General features: G+C 34.7%; 1 long non-coding RNA gene across 1 annotated transcript in view; it reads left to right on the top strand.

Annotated features, from left to right (window-relative positions):
- The first annotated feature begins 3177 nt into the window (after window positions 1-3177).
- LOC109499758 overlaps window positions 3178-19627 on the top strand; it is a 177701-nt gene continuing 161251 nt past the window's right edge. The window contains exon 1 of the long non-coding RNA XR_002157242.3: window positions 3178-4015. This is a non-coding gene — a long non-coding RNA (uncharacterized LOC109499758). The remainder of the gene's footprint in view (window positions 4016-19627) is intronic.

The raw sequence follows: 19627 nt of genomic DNA, 5'->3' as shown, positions 1-19627 counted from the left end.
TTTCTATTTTAATCATACATGTTTTTTCCCATGAACTTGACTTGTGGTATGTTATATTTTTCTTCAAGTATTTGTTTGGAGCCATATTTCCTGGACTTAATTTTATGAGACATACAAAACAATTGGATTTATTTCCATAAGATAGAGACAAGATCCGGATATGATTTGTGAAAGTGAATATGGTAACAATTTGAAAAATGAAATGAAGAAGAGGAGAAATGGCTACAGTAGGTGGTTACTGCAATGGTGATAAGGATCTGAGCCTGGGGAATAGAATAAGAAAAGAGATGCAATGAGGTAGTGTGTGTGATAAGATTATATATGAACATACCTGAGCTGTTATGAATCATCTTATCAGGATGGTTTCTTGGCATAACACTCACAGTGGACAACTGAAGGGACAGAAAGAACAAAGAGTCTTTTAGAATTTTCTTAAAAGTTATGTGAGGACTTAGTAGAGAAGTGAAAAGTAAATAGAAGACTACTATACAAGTAAATGAGAACCACTAGTATTTAACATAGGAGTTGTATAATATCACTAAAATATTAGAACATCTTTTGGTCACTAGATATTTAAACCATCTCCTGATTTACTTTTAGAGTATTGTTTTGTTAGAAAACATTATATAAAATTTTTAAGAATGAGTAAAATCTGAAGTTAAGAGTTGTAGTTTTTTTTTCTTTCTACTTTGAAATCGTGTTTTATGCTGAGCACTGTTTGCAGCCCTGTAGAAATAAACACAAGATAATCCCTACCCTCAAAGGAAATTACAAACTTGTTGAGAGTTTAAAACAAGCAAAGCAAAAATCTAGAATTTAGTCAATTAAGTAAAAAAATTAGGCCCCAAACACTTTCCTCTCAACAGTGTATAACCAAAGCATGAAAAAAAGGATATTTAATTTGTTTTGCTTAATTTATTGGTTACCTACTAGAACCAGAAGCCCCCTAAACACTAAACAAAAAGAAAGTATTCATGGGAAATACTCAGCATGCAAAAACATGCCTGCCAAGAAACCAAACAACCCACACATAGCCAATAAAAATGAAGACTCTTACTTCATACTCTAAATGCCCCAGATTGAAACTGTGTCAGTGAGAGAACATTTCACAGCTGTAGGAGCTCTTTTTAGAGAGATTTTTCTGCCAGTGTCAAAGTTCTGTAACACATAAATTATTACTTAGAGAATCACACCCAAACTTCTTAACTAATAAAGGGAATGAACAGAAATTTTAAAGTTATTTTAAATTTCAAGGGAAGAAGATTCTCTGTTGAGCAACTATTTTGTATTTTAGCATTGTTTAAAGACCACCTTCAGAGCTACAGTCAGGGTCCATAGTGTCTAACTAGAAAGATTAAAATCTAAGAAATCTTAAAAAAATACATAAATAAATGAATAATAAAAACAAAATCTAACAAATCTTTTTATCTAATTTTCATTAATTTTAGAGAGAGAGAGTGAGCAGGGAAGGGGAAGATAGAGGGAGAGAGAGAATCCCAAGCACTCTCTGCACTGACAGTGGGGAGCCCCATGCGGGGCTGTGACATCAGGAACCTGTGACATCATGACCTGAGCCAAAATCAAGAGTCAGAACTTAACAACTGAGCCACCTAGGTGTCCAAAATCTAAGAAGTCTTAGATTTAGAACCCAAGCAAGTACAGATACTTTCAAAGTTTGGCTTTGAAATCTTTAGCTTATATTATCCATAATTTAAAAATAAGAATAACTTAAAGCGCTGTCCTGCTATAAAACTATAGATATAGAATGTTCTCCAGCTGTGCAGTAAAGCAAAATTCGTTCAAGAATTTAATTTTTCTGTTTTTTTTTCCCTCATATGTAGCATAATCAGAACCATCTCTCATTGGAGAACTTGAGGATAAATTACTAATGTCATTTAATGCAATTTTGACTGTAGTTTATACTGTTTTGTCCTTCAAATGGTCGTTAAATGTTTCTCACTTCTCTCTAATGTTTAAAATATCCTAAGTAGGCATAATGAGACAAAAGTATGGAGTAAAGAAGCACTCACTGAAAAAAAGATTTCTATGAAAAGTCGTTGAGATTCAAATTTACAGAGGAAACATTCATATTGAAACTTCTGAAATGAATTTTGCCACTGGGTAAAAGTGTCACAATAAAATGTGCCCTGGGTCTCCTTGAGTATAAGCTGGATATAGTGACTTGCATCATATGAATAAAACATAGACAAGGGAAAAATTGACTTTACAGTCGAGAAACCTAGCAAACACCACACTAACCAAGTGATAATGATAAACATGATCAGTAATAATTTGTGCAGATTTCACGTACCCCTTTATCTGGTATGGTGAGAAGGTTACCTCATCTTATGATGTGCTTCCCTTAAACCATATCCTAAGCCTAATCATGAGAAAAACATCACACAGCTTAAGTTGAAGGATAGTCTACAAAATAACTGACCACCACTCCTCAAAATTGTTAAGGTCATGAAAAACAAGAAAAGACTGAGAAACTCTCACAGATTGGAGGAGACTGGGAGACCAGATGACTAAATGCAATATGGTATTCTGGATTGGATCCAGGAACAGATATTAGTGGAAAAACTGGTAGAATCTGAATAACATCTATAGTTTAGTTGATAATAACGTACCAATGTTATTCTTGGTTTTGACAAATGTGCCATGGATATGTAAGATGTTACTTAAGGAAAACTAGATAATGGGTATATATGGAAACTACATTATCTTTGCAGCCTTTTTTTAATCCAAAATTATCCCCAAATAAAAGATTTATTAAGCACACACACATACACACACCCCACAACAGGATTTAATTATAATTCTTAAAAGAATAAGGATGCTTATTACAACCAATAGGACCCTTCTTCTCATAGACAAACAAAACAGCATTTTAGTAATTTCTTGATATTTAAATCTAGGCTTAGTGTTAGAGTAACTTTGAGATTTTCATTGCATTAGCAATTTAAGCAGCCCAGAGACCTGGGTGGCTCAGTCAGTCTTGATTTTGGCTCAGGTGATGATCTCACTTTTCCTTGAGTTCGAGCCCCACATCGGGCTCTGTGCTGACAGTACAGAGCCTGCTTGGGATTCTCTCACTCCCTCTCTCTCTGCCTGTCTGCTGTTCACTTGCTCTCTCTCTCTCTCTCTCTTTCTCTCAAAATAAATAAACTTAAAAAATATTAAAAAAAAAGAAATTTAAGCAGCCCAAACGAGATTTTTAGATTTACATTATGTATACAGTAAAACAATGGTGGTTTATTTGTGAAATATTACTCAGTTATTCTTCAAATTATTAGTTTTTGAACACTGGCAGGACATAGGGAACTTTTTGATGCATGAAATTTATACATAGATAACCTGGTACCCTGAAAATTTATTATCAGACTTGGAACCAGAGTGCAGTCCTTCTGAATTCTGGGGTATAATTCTTTCAGCCTTACTCTGGAGTCTACTAGACTTCTCCCACAATTCCATGGGACATGTGAGATGTCCTGCAGAGAAGCATCTTCTTTCTCAGTGGAATTTTAAGAAGACAATCAGAGGGCAGGGTTAGGTTTTTATCCTGGAAACTTACTAAAGGGGCAGAGATCATAATTTTTCTGTCATGATTTGTAGAACTAATTTGCTATATCCTTTATGGGGATTGGATTATCCAATTTACAACTCTACCTGGTTTATTGCTGAGATCATCAGACTTATGAATTAAACATAATAACAAAGTTGCTTGCTGTGTTCCTTTTAAGGTTGATGTAACAGACATCCTCTGAGATGACATCTAATGATATTTATATAATCCCTTTTTGTGTAATCCACAGAGAACTAGTAGGCTTGATTTAGTGACTTGCTTCTAGTGAATAGAATACAGCAAAAGTCAGGGAATGTCACCTCCAGGTTATAAAAGATTGTGGCTTCCATTTTGGGGATTTTTTGGCTCTCTCATTTTCTCCTGAATCACTTACAGCTTTGGGGAAATCAGCTGCAAGTCATGAGGCAGCCCTGTGGAGAGACCTACCTGGTGAGTGACCAAGGGCTACAACAACCACGTGAGTGAACTTGAAAGTGGATGTTCCCCCAAACCTCCCTGACCAACTAAGTTGTGATTGCAGCCATAAGAAAACTGAGCTAGAGTCATCTAGCTAAGCTATGCCTAAATTTCTGATCTGCTGAATCTCTGAGATATCAATGGTCTGTTATTTTTAAGCCACTATATTTTGGGTAATAAGCTATGCAGCAGTAGAGAACTGATATAGTTGATAGGGAGGAGGGGGCAGATTTTAACCAGATACATACATTTACTTAATGCTGAGTGTATTACTATAATTTTCTATTATCTATTTTATGAATACTGGTACTGACTGAGCATGAAATAACGTCTTCACTTACTCAGTTTTATCTGTTTGAGAGGTATGGTTTATAATTTTCTTGATAATCTAAAAATAATTATGGAAACCCTTATTCTCTCATTTGTTTTTGTTGTACTTAAGACCATTTTCTGGACCAACAAAATTAAATCTGAAAATAGAAGTTGAGCTTCACTTTTACGTTTTGATTGTTAAAATGTTTTAATGATATGAAACCATGTCTTTACTGAACAATGTAGTAAATCTTCTACATATATTCATTTAAGTATATTGAAGAGCAACACACTGAAGTGTCTCCATTTATAAGAAAACCAGACTGGTACTAAGTAACACAGAAGTCCATGTGATACTTGAAAAATGCCTGTTCTTTCTTTTTGTTCTTTTCTATTATAATTAAATCATTTTTATGCACATTCAAAAATTTTTATATTACTTTTATTTGTTATTTTACGTTTTTTTGGATTTAAGGCCATATCAGATGTCTTACTACTATTTACGTGTCATATGTCTATCTACAATTATATACATATGTGTGTATAGTATATAAGTACAAGCATACATTTATCTTTATTTCTTCATTGCTTTTGTGATTATAGTATGATAAAAAGTAATCAAAAAAAGTCAAGCTAAATTTATGTCAGAATCTTCTGACCTTTCCCAAATAATACATATTCACTATGGAGAAGATGGGATATGAATTTGAACAAATTTCCCAGGTAATTCTGCTGTTAAATCTCAAGCAGATAAATGTGGCTCTAAAAAATTTTTGTTTTTCTTCTTTGAAATCATATTTTTGTGAACTTGTTTTGTTGAGCTCAAAAAATAAATCCTAGGGATTATTATTATGGAACAGTTGTGATGAGACATACTGAGGATATTAAATATGCATTCTGCCCTCATATGACTCACAGTCTGGTGGGAGGGACAGAGAGAAAGAAACTACCTACAATTTTGTGCTTTATGTATAGCATCTTTAAACTTATGGTACAAAAGAATAGTGGCTCCAAAATCAACATAAAGAAATCAACTGCATTGCTTTACACTAATGATGAAGCATCTGAAAAACGAAATAAAGGACACCATCCCATTCACAATAGCATTAAAAACAATAAATACTCAGAAATAAACTTAACCAAGAAAGTGAAAGATCTATGAAATGAAAACCACAAATGCTTCCTGAAAGAAATCAGAGAACACACAAGCAAATAGAAAGATACCCTGTGTTCATGGATTGGAATAAATATTGTTAAAATGGTCGTACCACCCAAAGCCATCTACAGATTCAACACAATCCCCATAAAATATCCAAGGCATTCTTCATAGAAATAAAAGGAACAATCCTGAAATTTATGTGGAATCATTAAAGAACCAAAAAAGCCAAAGCAATCCTGCGAAAAAGAACAAAGCCAGAGGTATCATGCTTCCAGATTTCAAACTATACTACTCCAGCCATAGTAGTGAAAACAGTATTACTAGTGCAAAAATAGACATATTGACAAATGGAACATAACAGAGAGCATAGAATTAAACCCTGACGTATACAGTCAACTAATATTCAACAAGGGAGTCAAGAACACCCGATGGGAAAAGGATAATCTCTTCCACAAATGGTGATGGAAAAACCGGAGAAACACATGCACAACAATGAAATTGGATACATATCTCACAACACTCACAAAAATGAACTCTAAATGGAACATAGGCTTAAAAAATAAGACCTGATACCATAAAACTCCTAGAAGAAAACATAAGGAGGAAGTTCAGCAATATTGGTATTGTCAATAATTTTTTGAGGCATGACCCCAAATGCCCAAATAACAAAAGAAAAAAGTTAGCAAATGGGACTACATCAAACTCAAAAGCTTCTGTATAGCAAAAGAAATAATTAACAAAACAAAAAAAACCTACAGAATGGGAGAAAATTTTTGCAAACTACGTATCTGATATATCTATCTATATCTATATCTATATCTATATCTATATCTATATCTATCTATCTATATATATATATATAGATATAATACATATGTATAAACTCAGTCAACTCAATTATACAAAAAAAATAGAACAAAAAAACAAACCCAAACCATTCAATTACAAAATGGACAAAAGAACTAAATAGAACTAAAAAGATGTTTATCCAAAGAGGACATCAGATAGCCACCAGACACACTAAAGAATCCTCAACATCACTTATCATCAGGGAAATGCAAGTCAAAACCACACTAAGGTACCATCTCACACCTGTTAGAATGGCTGTCAAGAAGACAAGAGACAACAGATGTTGACTAGGATGTGGTGTAAAGGGAACCCTTATACATTGTTGGTTGGAATGTAAATCAGTCCAACCACTATGGGAAAAGAGTTTCCTCAAAAAATTAAAAATAGATCTATCATACAATCTAGCAATTCCACTTCTAGGTATATACCAAAGGAAATGAAAACAGTTTTTTTCAACAAGATATGTGCACTCTCCTGTTTATTGCAACATTATTCTTAATAGCCAAGATATGTAAACAATTCAAATGCCAATCAACAGATAAATGGATAGAAAAGATGTGGTGCATATACATAATGGAATATTTTTCTGCCATGAGAAAGGTTGACATCCTCCCACTTGTGACAATATGGATAGACCTTGAACACATTATGCCAAGTGAGATACGTTAGATAAAGAAAGAAAAGTACTGGATGATATTACCTATATATGGAATCTAAAAAAGTTATACCTGTAAAAGAGTAATATGTTGGTTACCAAGGGATGGGTGGTGGAGGTGAAAAGAATGCTGGTGTTTAAGGGTGCAAAGTTGTAATGAGAACTAAATAAGCCATAGAGATCTAATGCACTGTATAGTGAATATAGACAATAATATTATACTATAATTATGTAATGTGATAACTATCACCACATGGGCAAGCATATTACAATGTATGAATGTATCAAAGTAATACATTGTACACCTTAAAATTTCACAATGTTTTGTGTCAAATTTATTCAATAAAATCTAAAAAACAAACAAAACAAAACAAACAAGCAAAAAGAATAGTGACTCAATTTTACTACTCTGACAGTTGGCAGGAAGAAGAGTGATGTGTGAACATTTTAATCTCTGTCATCACATTTTGTCTAGATACTGTCTTAGTTCATTCAGGCTGCTGTAACAAGATACCACACACCTGGTAGTTTACAAACAACAGAAATTTATTTTGCAAAGTTCTGGAGGCTGGGAGTCCAAGTTCAAGGCACCAACATTGTCAGGGGCTGTTGAAGGCCTACTTCTAAACTGTAGACTGCTGACTTCACATTGTGTCCTCACGTGGTGGAAGAGGCACGGGGTCTCTCTGGGGCCCCTTTCATAAGGTGTTAATCCCATTATGAAGGATCTGTCCTCATGACCTAATCACCTCCCACCTACTAACACCATTACACTGGGCATTAAGATTCCAACATGTGATTCAGGGGATTGGTGGTTGGTGGGGGGGGGGGGGGACACAAACATTTAGACCATAGCAATTACTATAATTTTTTGTTAAGTGTGCCTTTCAGTTTGAAATGTTGGTCAACAGATACAAAAGCAAGGAGAGTTTTAGGTAGAAGCATTTATTATAATTGAAACAAAAAATGAACTTACTGGAAGTGAAAAGTTACTTGTACAAAAAAATTCAAAAAGAGAAAGGACACATTGTTCAGCATGTGATAAATGTTAAGTATGCAGTCAGTGATACTCAGCAAAAGATAAGGAATAGTTAGGGATGAAATAAAAAATTATTCATTAAAAATATATTTACTGTAGCCAGGGAGATCAGCATCAAAGTGGAATGCCTAGTGACTTAATGCTATCTCAGGCAAGGATAAGACTTTGAGATGAAAGAGCTGATGATGACTTTTTTTTTTTTCTGGAAAACTAGGATGATTCACAGGCTCAAGGCCAGTTGTCCTTTCTGTACATCATACATGTCCTTTCTGTACATGCTGGCTGCTGAGGAAGAGACTCACTGTGTTCCTCATCAAGAGAGCCATTACCTGTATCAACAGATATTCATATGGATGAAGTAGTTTACTTTGAGGAAAACTATGGCTCAGGATGATATATTAGCAAGAAGAGAAATACGCCTGGTTTTTTAAATCTTCAGAGGACTCAAATGAGTAAATAGGCATTTTGTGAGTCTGCATGCCAAAAACCCCTCTTAGACACTGTGGGCTTAAATGCAACAGGTTTTGGAAGGACTACTCTGTGATTGGAGGTTAGGTATAAGTTTCAGAGAAATAGTCATAGTTTAGAGTACTCAGGACAAATCCTTTGACTATCTTCCCACAAAGGGGCGTGGTATCAACAGACCCACAGAAGTCCATACCTTGTATCTCAAACCCCAGCATGAGCCAGTGGTCTCTTCTCTGTGAGTACTGTCCGTTTTGTCTCCCAAAGCCTCTCCTTTTCCTGGCTCCCTGTATCCTTGTGGCTAAATTCTGAGGTGCACTTGATAAATTCTTTTTGTTATCTGTTGCACTTCACCTTGTCTTCTGGTTTTGGTTTATTTCCTAGTTTCTTTAATCACAAATCTCTTAATGACACATTTGAACCTAATAGAATATGGTTAAGGAGGATGAACACAATGTTCTCTAGTCTCCATTGGATCATAAAAAAGTCCACTGGATAAAAATGCACTGTGTATAGTTGAAGTCATGATTCATGCAAGTCATTAATACTTTGTAAAAAGGAGTAACTTCTCATATCACATACAGTGGGTGTTTTTCCATATGATATAAAAAGGTACATGTAAACAATATAGTGTTTGTCTTATAAAGAAATAAAATGGTACTAATCTCGATTAAAGTACAATTTAGCTGTAGTCTCATGTACATTGTTTATATAAGTAGGAAACATGAAGATAAAATGCAATAACATAGGATAAGTCTTTTAACTCACAGATGTGACATTGTTTAATCTACAAGTAGCCTGGAAAGAGTGGGTGGGTGTTTATCATATTCTTTCTGATGTTTCCAGCCTAAGCAGTAAAGGGATATGTAAATTTTCTACATTTTTGTCAGTAAAATTTATTTGGTCCACCATTAAGTTCAGTCAGTTTGAGGGTGAAACAAAGCAGCTGTTAATACCATATAACTTTGCTTACACTGTGGTTGAGGACAGAACATACAATGTAGGAAAGGCCCAGTTTACTTGAAGATTAACTGTCACAAGTATTTGTAGTGACCAATGCACATTTACTCGTTTACTGTCCTAAAGAAAAATGATCTGCACTAAATCGCACATGGACCATTTTCAACTGACCAATTATGAGCCTTACTAACATTTCAAAGAAGAAGAATCAATAACCCAAGATTGGCAATAACACTTATGGAGGAAAGAAAATAAACAGGACTTGTTGAATGCGGGAAAAATTGAGTCATATGAGAACTTTCATCATATTGATTCCTACAGTTTCTGTGTTTCTATACTCCATCCTTTAAACTGTATCCTCCTTGGTCTCCTCAACTCAGAGAGTCTGTGTGATTCTGAAGGAGTTTCCCCCACTCTGTGCTACAGCTTGGAAACTGTCAAGATCATCAGCTGGGACAACCCTAGGGTTCACCTTGTTCCTTTCCCTTCTTTCAGGGATCACTGTTCTTTACTGTCTAATGTTAAGTGCCTTCAAAACTGTTGTTTCATATATTTTGCTTGTTTGGTTTTGGCTGATTCGGGTACGAGGTTAAATCTAGTCCCTCTTCATGTTGCTCAGAAGCGGAAATCTTGTTTTGTTTTAATTAAACAGTTGAATCCCCTGGATGGCACCAGTTCTAAGTCATCTTCCCATATGATCTATTTTCAGTTTTTGTGTTTGGAGTGAAATATGGGTGGAGGTCCATTTTCTTTTTCTATAGATAACCTAGTTGTTCTAGCACCACTTGTTAGGAAGACAAATACTGCATGGTTTCACTTGTATGTGGAATACCCCAAAATTTAAAAGTTGAACTCATAAAAATAGCAAGTAGAAAAAGGGTGAGGTTGGTAAAGGGGTACAAATCTTTCAGTTATGAGATACATAAGGTTTGAAAATCAAATGCATAACATGGTGACTACAGTAGTTAACACTGTATTTTATAATTGAAATTTGCTAAGAGAGCAGAACTTAAAAAAAAAAAAAGAGGTAAATATGAGAGGTGATGGATGTGGTAATTAACCTGATGGAGTGAATCCCTCCACAATGTATATGTATATAAAATCATCATGTTTTATACTCCAAATATCTTATAATTTTGTCAATTATAGCTCAATAAATCTGGGAAAAGACATATGTCTTCTCCCATTGAATTTACTTGATCCTTTGGTTGAAAATTAATTGGCCATACATTTATGGATATAGTTTTATAATCTGGATATAGTTTTATAATATGGATATAGTTTTATTCTGTTCCATTGGCCAGTTATCTCTTTATTTAGGTAGTCTTTAATTTCAGTATTATTTTATAGTTTTTAATGTAGAAGTATTGCATATCTTTCATTAGAATTATTCTCAGATATGTGAAGGTTTTGATACTATAACAAGTAGCGTTTAAAAATTGAATTTTCCACCTACTTGTTGTTAGCATATAAAAGTACCATTCACTTACTAGTTTTTTTAGTAGTTACATAGATTTTCCTATGTATGTAATCATACCATCAGTGAAAATGAGAGTTTAACTTCTTCCCATCTCATAGTTTTGTCTTTTATTTATCTCACACCTAAACAAGAATGGAGAATCTTTGCCCTATCACAATTTTAGAGGAACAGGATTTAATACTTTAATTGAGTATGATGTTACCTGTAGGCTTTTCATAGACAACCTATATCAGATTGAAGAAGGTCCTTTATCTTCCTAGTTTATTAAAAGTTTTTATCATATAAGAATGTTAATTTTTTCATATACTTTCTCTGTACCTATATAGATAATCCTGTTATCTATCTATTATCTGTTAAGATAATTTCTCCCTAATTCTGTATAAAGTTTTAATTTATACTGATTGAATTTTGAATATTAGACCAATCTTACATTCTTGGGATATACCTCACTTGATCATGAAATATTTTTGTGTTACTGAATTTGATGTGCTAATACTTTCTTAAGAATTTTGCCTCCATTTATGGGGCACGTGGGTGACTCAGTCGGTTTAGCATCCAACTCTTGATTTCAGCTCAGGTCACCATCTCATGGGTTGTGGGATTGAGTCCTATGTCGGGTTCTGTGAACCTGCTTGGGATTCTTTCTCTCAGTCTCTTCTCTGTCTCTGCCCTGCTTAAGCTCACTCTTTCTCTCAAAATAAATAAATAAACTTAAAAAAATAATTTTGTATCTGTTTATGAAGAATATTAGTCTATGGTTTTTCTTCTTCTGGTGACTTTTGGTATCAGAGTACTACTAATGTTCTACAATGAGTTGGGAAGTATCCCTTCATTTTCTTCTTCTTCTTCTTCTTCTTCTTCTTCTTCTTCTTCTTCTTCTTCTTCTTTTGTGAAAGAGTTATACAGGACTTGTATTATTATTTTTTTTAATGTGTAATAAAATTTATCAGTGAAGACTTATGGGCCTAAAGTGTTCATCATGGAAGAGTTTTTAATTACATTAAAAAATTGTTAATGATTTTTTTATTTTTGAGAGAGAGAGAGACAGAATGCAAGTGGGAGAGGGGTAGACAGAGAGGGAGACACAGAATCTGAAGCAGGCTCTAAGCTCTGAGCTGTGAGCACAGAACCTGAAGCTGGGCTCGAACTCATGAACCATGAGATCATGACCTGAGCCAAAGTTGGACGCTCAACCGACTGAGCCATCCAGGTGCCCCTTAGTTACATTTTTAATTTCTTCAGCAGATACAGGTTTCTTTAGATTTGTTTTTTTTTCTTTTTCTATTATGTCTGATAATTTGTGTCTTTAAGGAATTTGTATATTTTATCTTAGATATCAAGTGCATTTACTATAATCTGCAGTGATAATCCTTCTTGCTTTCCTGAGATCAACAGCTTGTGTTGTCTATACTATGTTTTTGATTAGTCCAAAATAATATTTTCAATAAAGTGTGTCTCTGTGTTAGTGGTTACTGTATAATATAGAGTGATAACGTATCTTTAATTTATCACAATCTACCTTCAAATAATTGTATGCTTTTTCATGAATCTTACAACAATATAATCCTAGTTTTTGTGCTATTGCATTATATTTTACTTTACATATGTTATAAACACCAAATATATTGTTATTTTTATTTTAAAAGGGAGAAGTTTTTAAAGATAAACAGAGATATACAGATAGTTTAAGAAAACTATTTAATATTTTACCCAAATATTTTATAATTTTGATGCTCATCATTCCTTCCTGTGAATCCAGGGTTCAATCTATTATTTCCTTTATGTCTTTTTTTTTTCTTTTTTTTTTTTGGCTGAAGGGGCACCTGGGTGGCTCAACGGGCTAAGTGTCAGACTCTTGATTTCGGCTCAGGTCATGATCTTATGGTTTGTGGGCTCAAGCCCCGCATTGGGCTCCATGCTGACAGCACAGAGTCTGTTTGGGATTCTCCCTTTCCCTCTCTCTCTGCCCCTCCCCTGCTCACTCTCTCTGTCTATATCTTAAGATAAATAAATAAACTTAAAAAAGAATTAAAAAATATTTTGCTGAATATAAAATTCTAGGGTGTTTTTTCAGCACTTTAGATGTGCACTACCTTTTTTTTCTAGCCTCTGTTTTCTAATGAGATGTCAAACAAACTATATTGTCATTCTTGCCAATGTAATGTATCTTTTATTCTCAGGCTGATTTTAAGATCTGTTTTTTCATCTTTGGCTTTCAGCATTTTGTTTACAATGTGCTTAGGTCTGATTTTTCTTTGTATTTGTCCTGCTTTGGATTTATTGAGCTCCTGATATTTGTATGAGGATGATTTTGGAAAATTCTCACCCAATGTTTTATCAAATATTTCTTTTTCCATTGTTTCTCTTTTCTCTCCTTATGGAACTACTTTTACTTGAATATTGACTGCTTGCTATTGACCTACAGATATTGACTGATCTGCCTTTTTTTCTTTTTTTTTCCTCTTTAATGTTCCAGTTTGGCTATTTTCTGTTGTCCTGGCTTTGAGGGAACTGATGATTCCTTTTGTGCCTGATTGTTAAGCTTCTCTAATGAATTCTTCATTTCTGATAACATTTTACATTTTTATTGTTCACTTTTAGGGTTTTTTTTCAGTGTTTCCATTCTGTACTAAAATTCCTTATCTCTTCACACATATGGTTCACCTTTTCCACTAGATCTTTTAGTTTTTTTTGTTGTAATTATATCATAATCTCGTCCTGTAATTCTAACATCTGCATACTGGCATGGTTCCAGAGATGCCTTTGTGTTCTTATAGCAAAGTCACCAGCTTTCTGAACCATGGGGATTTTGTCTTTAGTTTACAGTTTAGCTGCCTGCTCTTTTTACATTATAGATAATCTCTGCCCTCTCACTCAGCCTGTATGTAGCTTTAGAAGGGTGTCTGCAAGCTGTCAAGACTGGAATGCCTTTGAGGGATTTCTCTTAGCTCCTCTAACCTCCAGCCTTTTCTGAAGGTGCCTTCCTTAGTTTCAGGATGACCCACACACCTCAGGAGGACCTCTCTGAGTTCTGCTGTTAGTCTTTAGTGTATTACATGTGGAGACCTATGCATTCTTTGGTGAGTGCAGATTTGCTCTCAGGCTGGGTCATCTTGGAATTGTATCTGCCTATGGTCATTAGAAGTTCATTAAAGTTCTGGCTGGTTTCTTTCTACATATATCCTTTAATAGCAAAAATTTTCTCCTCATTCCACTCCATCAGAAACAAGATTAGACATGTGTCTCTTCTCTCCTGTGAAGGGCTTATCACTTTTTGGAATTGAGTTCAACTAGGGTTTTTTGCCTCCTCAGCTCTCTAATGGATTAAAAACAACAATTAGGGTAATTTAAGAGCTTATTCATCTGGTTTTGGTTGTCACGCCAAATGTAAAAATTCATTGTGATGTTAATATCAAAATCAGAAGAAATCCCAAACATATACTTACAAAAATGTTGCCAGTGAGAATAGGTGTTTTCTCTAATATCACTGGGATGCCTACTATAATAAAGTCTATCAATATGTTAAATGTGTCAGAATAGAAAGGAGGTAGTCTCCCTGAAATATAGAAAAAGAAAAGGCAAAGTCTTGGTTTCCCCAGTGCTGAGGAAATAGGAGATGGAAGCCAGTATTGTCCAAGTGAGAGGCCCAGTCAGGAGCATACAACTTGTTCAATTCATTGATTTGTTTATTTTTTGATCCATTTAGTCATTGATTTAATAAATGATTCATAGTTTTGTTGGACAGATAAGCATATAAAAAGGTAGGAAAGGGTAAATTCCTGTACACATTGTAATAGAGGTACAGTGCTCAGTGAATATCAGCTATTTTAACCACTAATATTACCGCCAGGGCCCATGAGGATGCAGTAAACTAGGATAGTAGAAAGCTGCTGGAGAGCTCATTAAACCACTTTTTTGAATGCATACCAAGAATCAGGTGGTGCTGGTGGAGCACATACAATTAATTAGTGTGGGATCCTGGGTTACACAGAAATTCTGGGAAGGGATAGCAACTGTTTCCAGTGGATAGATGATGGTCTTCAGAGATGCAATGCCAATGTCACATTTGCAGTAGAAATAAGGCAAAAACAGGTAAGGAACTGGGTGAGAATTTTTAAGGAGGAGAAAACTACAACTTGCACAAGTACAGAGAACTTGACCAGATTCACCAGATAATAATATGTGTGCATAAGATTCAGATGTTGGCTTGTGTTCTAATACGTGACATTTTCTGAGAATGGGAAGCTTTATGAGGTTAGCATATCTAGGCTGTTTCCCCAGTAAATGCCATCTTTAAAAGCCCATGTCCATTGGAGCTAAGAATTTTTCTAAACTTCTTAAATGGAAGAGGCTATTTTGTCTAGCTAACATATTTAATTTCAATTCAATTCAAAAAATGACTTCACATCTAATAATGCCAGGCACTCTGCTGGCCACTAGTTACATAGAAGTAAATAAGACATAGTCCAAGTCCATAGTTCAAGGATCCCACAGATTAATGGGAGAAGAAATCATGTAAATAAATAAATAAATAAATAAATAAATAAATAAATAAATAAAATTATACATTGTTAGATCTAAGTCCCTTAGGAGGGGGACCATCTTACTATAGTCGAAATGAATGTACCAAGCTATTATAATATGATAGCATCATTGATTAATGCTTTAGTGGATTTATTATATCAGCAACCATTTGTTCAGTACCTATTATATTCTGTCAAGGTACTACCAATATCACAGTACTCCTTTAATGTGGATCTATATTCATGTAGCAGCCTTTTGACTTTCCGTTTCCCCTTTGGGAAGAGAATGTGCTAACCACTTGATAGGAAAGCTGTGATCTACTCAGCAATGATATATTTTCAGAGTAAATAATTATGTTGGCATGCAGTGTTTTTATTCACAACACTATGGATTTGATTAATGTAAGCTAACCATCTTCAGATTGATTATTCTAGATGAAAAAATAAAATGAAGTTCCCAAATACACAACACTGAAAATTGTTAAGGAAAAAGTTCCCCTACTTCAGTGTTGATGCTAAGTGTATTTCAGCCTACATCAATCCACCTGAGCCCTTACACCCACATTTCCCATTAAATACTTTCATGTGTAGTATTATTCATTGCATTCACTTGAATTGGGACTTAATTTATTCAGTGAAGTGGAATGCTGTGAAATAAGTTTTTATATTATCTGATCTGGTGTATATTGCCTTTTTCATGAGAAAGATTTTAAATGGTTAATGACACACTGAATTTTTTTTGTATTCATTGATCATAACGAATCAGAGTGGATTAGTAGTTAGGTTAAGACTTAAAATATTTTTGAGGTGTGTGAAAAGAAGTTTAATGGATGTCAGAAACAGGGAGAAAGAGGGGCGCCTGGATGGCTTAGTTGGTTGAGCGTCAGACTTTGGCTCAGGTTATGGCTCAGGTCATGATCTCTCGGTCTGTGAGCTCGAGCCCCATGAACTCCAGCCCCAGCCCCGTGAGCCCCAGCCCCGTGAGTTCAAGCCCCTTGAGTTCGATCCCCGCGTCGCACTCTGCGATAACAGGTCAGAGCCTGGAGGCTCCTTCGGATTCTGTCTCCTTCTCTCTCTGCCCCTTCCCCACTCATTCTCTCTCTCTCTCTCTCTCTCTCTCTCTCTGTCAAAAAGAAATAAACATTAAAAAAAGAAACGGGGAGAAAGAAAAATCTCGGGAAATTTGAATATTGTTTTGTCCTATTAAAAAAAACCTTAATGTAGTAAATCTCACGAGGAAACAAGGAAAACACCCACATTCTATTCTGTCTCAAAATGGAGAAGCACAAAGGAAGTAGAAATTGTAGTTTATCTTTGGAATTATTGAAAAATATTGAAACTGAATAACTGATAAAAGAGAGAAGCTAGAGCTACTGCCTTTTCAAGGTGCACTTCTTGTGATTTCAGAGCAATCTGAGAAGGTCAGTGCCTCTCGTTTTCACTGACTACAAAGTAATAGAAGCCTCCCTGTAATTATGAGATTGAATGAACATATGGCCAGTGATCTTAAAGGAAGAAAGACAGAATTCTTAAAAGATAATTCTTATCAACAGTAATGAAGGAATTGAGAACAAATTTGAGAACTAGTTTTGCTTTTTATTTGGTATATAAACATAATACATATATTATGTATTGGTATATACCATATACCAATATATTGGTATATACCAACATATAACATATATTATGTATTGGTATGTATTGGTATATAAACATAATACATATATACAAACAGTATAATTATACGTGATATATAATAATTATATAATATATGATCTATCATGTATTATATATATGATTTAAATATTTAATTTTCTTTGACTTTAAATATACTTTTAAAAACTGATGAAAAGTTTTAAACAAAATTTAAGAAACCTACTTTTTTTGGTGTTGTTAAAAATACGTACCAAGGGCATTTTTATCACTTTTCTATTGATAGCCATGTTGAAACTTGTGACTCAGGTATCAGATTCAGCCCTGAGCTTCAATTTAACTGACCTTCACGATTTTAAAGGTTATTGCAGACCAAAAGATAATTTCCATGTGTTTGGCTTTTGTAATTTTCTAAATAAGACTAGACCCTTTCTAAAGATTAATAATTGCACATATGAAGCATTCTAAAAGAATGGCAAATCAGTTAAGTAAACACTTCAAAGTACAGTAGATCACAAAGGCTTACCTTTGGAAGTCAACAGTCCAAATGAAGAGCTAGGTCTAAACTGCAATTGTAATCCAAACTCATAGAACCTCTAGTTCCAAGATGGTGAACATAGGTAGAGGGTTTATCATTTTTCTCTTTTCAGTTCCACTGTAACAAAGTTGAAAAAGAGATCCATACCTGCATTGCAAATAGGAAGTGATGCTACCTGCACAATTGAAATTGTGAATGATTTCTGGAGAACAGGATCTTATAGACAAATAATCCAGAGTAGGAGAAATTATAGGGAGTCCAGCACAGTCAAAAGAGATGTCTTGGATTTGGGGGAAGCTCCGAGTTCAGTTAGTAGGTATGGGGACCGGGGAGAGCTGTGAAACAAGCATTAGGATAATTACTTAAAAATCTGTCTTTAGGCTACCTGGGCCAATGCGGTCCTTTACTACTTCCCTACACAGTGACTGACAGCAGCAGCATTTCTTCTCGAGATTAAGTCAGAGAGATTCTTTCTAAGAAACTACATAGACCACATAAGATGGGCCGGCAATTCCAGTGTGGCACTGGTCACTTGAGACAGGAGCAGAGCTGACTTGCAGGTACATCAAAGCTTTACAACTACACAGAGGGTATGTAAAAGGAAACATCCCTCAGACTAGGAGAAAAACATGCTCACGTATCCCTTTCCCAGAGTAATATTCTTGTTATTTTGGCATTTGGGCAGCCTGCCTACTTACCCACATTCTAAAATGATGCACACCAGTTGACATGTCCTCACTATTTACACAAACAGCCTGCTTATTCCAGGGAAAGGCCTTCTGGGGAAATAGATCCAGACCTACACAGAGTGGGTGTGAGAGCTACCCTAATTCATCAACCATGCCCTTTATTCATAAATATGAATCACCAACTAAAGATCATTAGAGTTTAAGAAAACCAACAACCTAAATGGAGAGAAACAAGCTAAAGAGACAGAATAAATGACTAAAGGGGGGGGGGGAGTTCAATGAACATAGGAGAACTAGAAAAATATTCTGAGCATATTCTCAGGAAGATTTGTTTGGATATTAAATAAAAAGAACAAAAGAAAGAAAGAAAGAAAGAAAGAAAGAAAGAAAGAAAGAAAGAAAGAAAGAAAGAAAGAAAAAGAAAGAAAGGGAGGGATGGAGGAAGGAAGGGAGAGAGAAAGAAAGAAAGAAAGAAAGAAAGAAAGAAAGAAAGAAAGAAAGAAAGAAAGAAAAAAAGAAAGGAAAGAAAAAAAAGAAAGAGAAAGAAATAACAAGAAAAGAAAGAAAGGAACCCGGACTACTATTAAAAATAAAAGCAAAAATTTTTGGAACTGAAAACATATTTTCTGAAAATTTATAAAAGAAATCAAGCACATCAATTAACAATCAATCTATTCTGAAATATAAAGTTGGTAAACTCATAAAACAGTAAAAAAATGAAAAATGAGCAAAATAGCGATGAGTCATTGCAAATCAATTCAAAAGCACTGCTGTCTTTCTAGGAGTTAAAAATAAAAGAGTGGAGAAAATTGAGATGCAGAAATTACTTAATATTAAAAAAGAAATTTGTCCTAATCAAAGAAAGGTAGTGCGAGTCTTTAGATTGAGTCAACCTATACGTGATATTTCAGAACTCAGGATAATGAGCAAGTTGCAAAAGTTTCCAGAGAAGAGGAAAAACAGTGGCTGAAGGATGCTAAATACTGATTAAGAACAGGAACCAAAGAAAGGCAGTGGTTCCTAATGCTAAGGCGTTATGAGTTGACCATATGAGCAAAGGAGGATTTATGTAAATGTTTTGCAGTAAAATCAGGTACTCATATTAACATAGGTTTAAAAGACTACTAGAGCTCTGGGAGGAAAAGAGAACTGTTGGCCCTTAGAGACTCAGAAGAGGCTCCACAGAGAGGGTGACATTTCACCTGGGTCTTGACGCATAAGTAGGAGTTTGCCTTAAATGTCAGGAAATCATCAATCTGCTTA

Source organism: Felis catus, chromosome B2 (genome assembly GCF_018350175.1).
Source record: "Felis catus isolate Fca126 chromosome B2, F.catus_Fca126_mat1.0, whole genome shotgun sequence".
Classification (NCBI taxonomy): Eukaryota; Metazoa; Chordata; class Mammalia; order Carnivora; family Felidae; genus Felis; species Felis catus.
The sequence above is the reverse complement of the archived record's forward strand: the minus strand, read 5'-3'. Positions and strand labels throughout refer to the sequence as shown.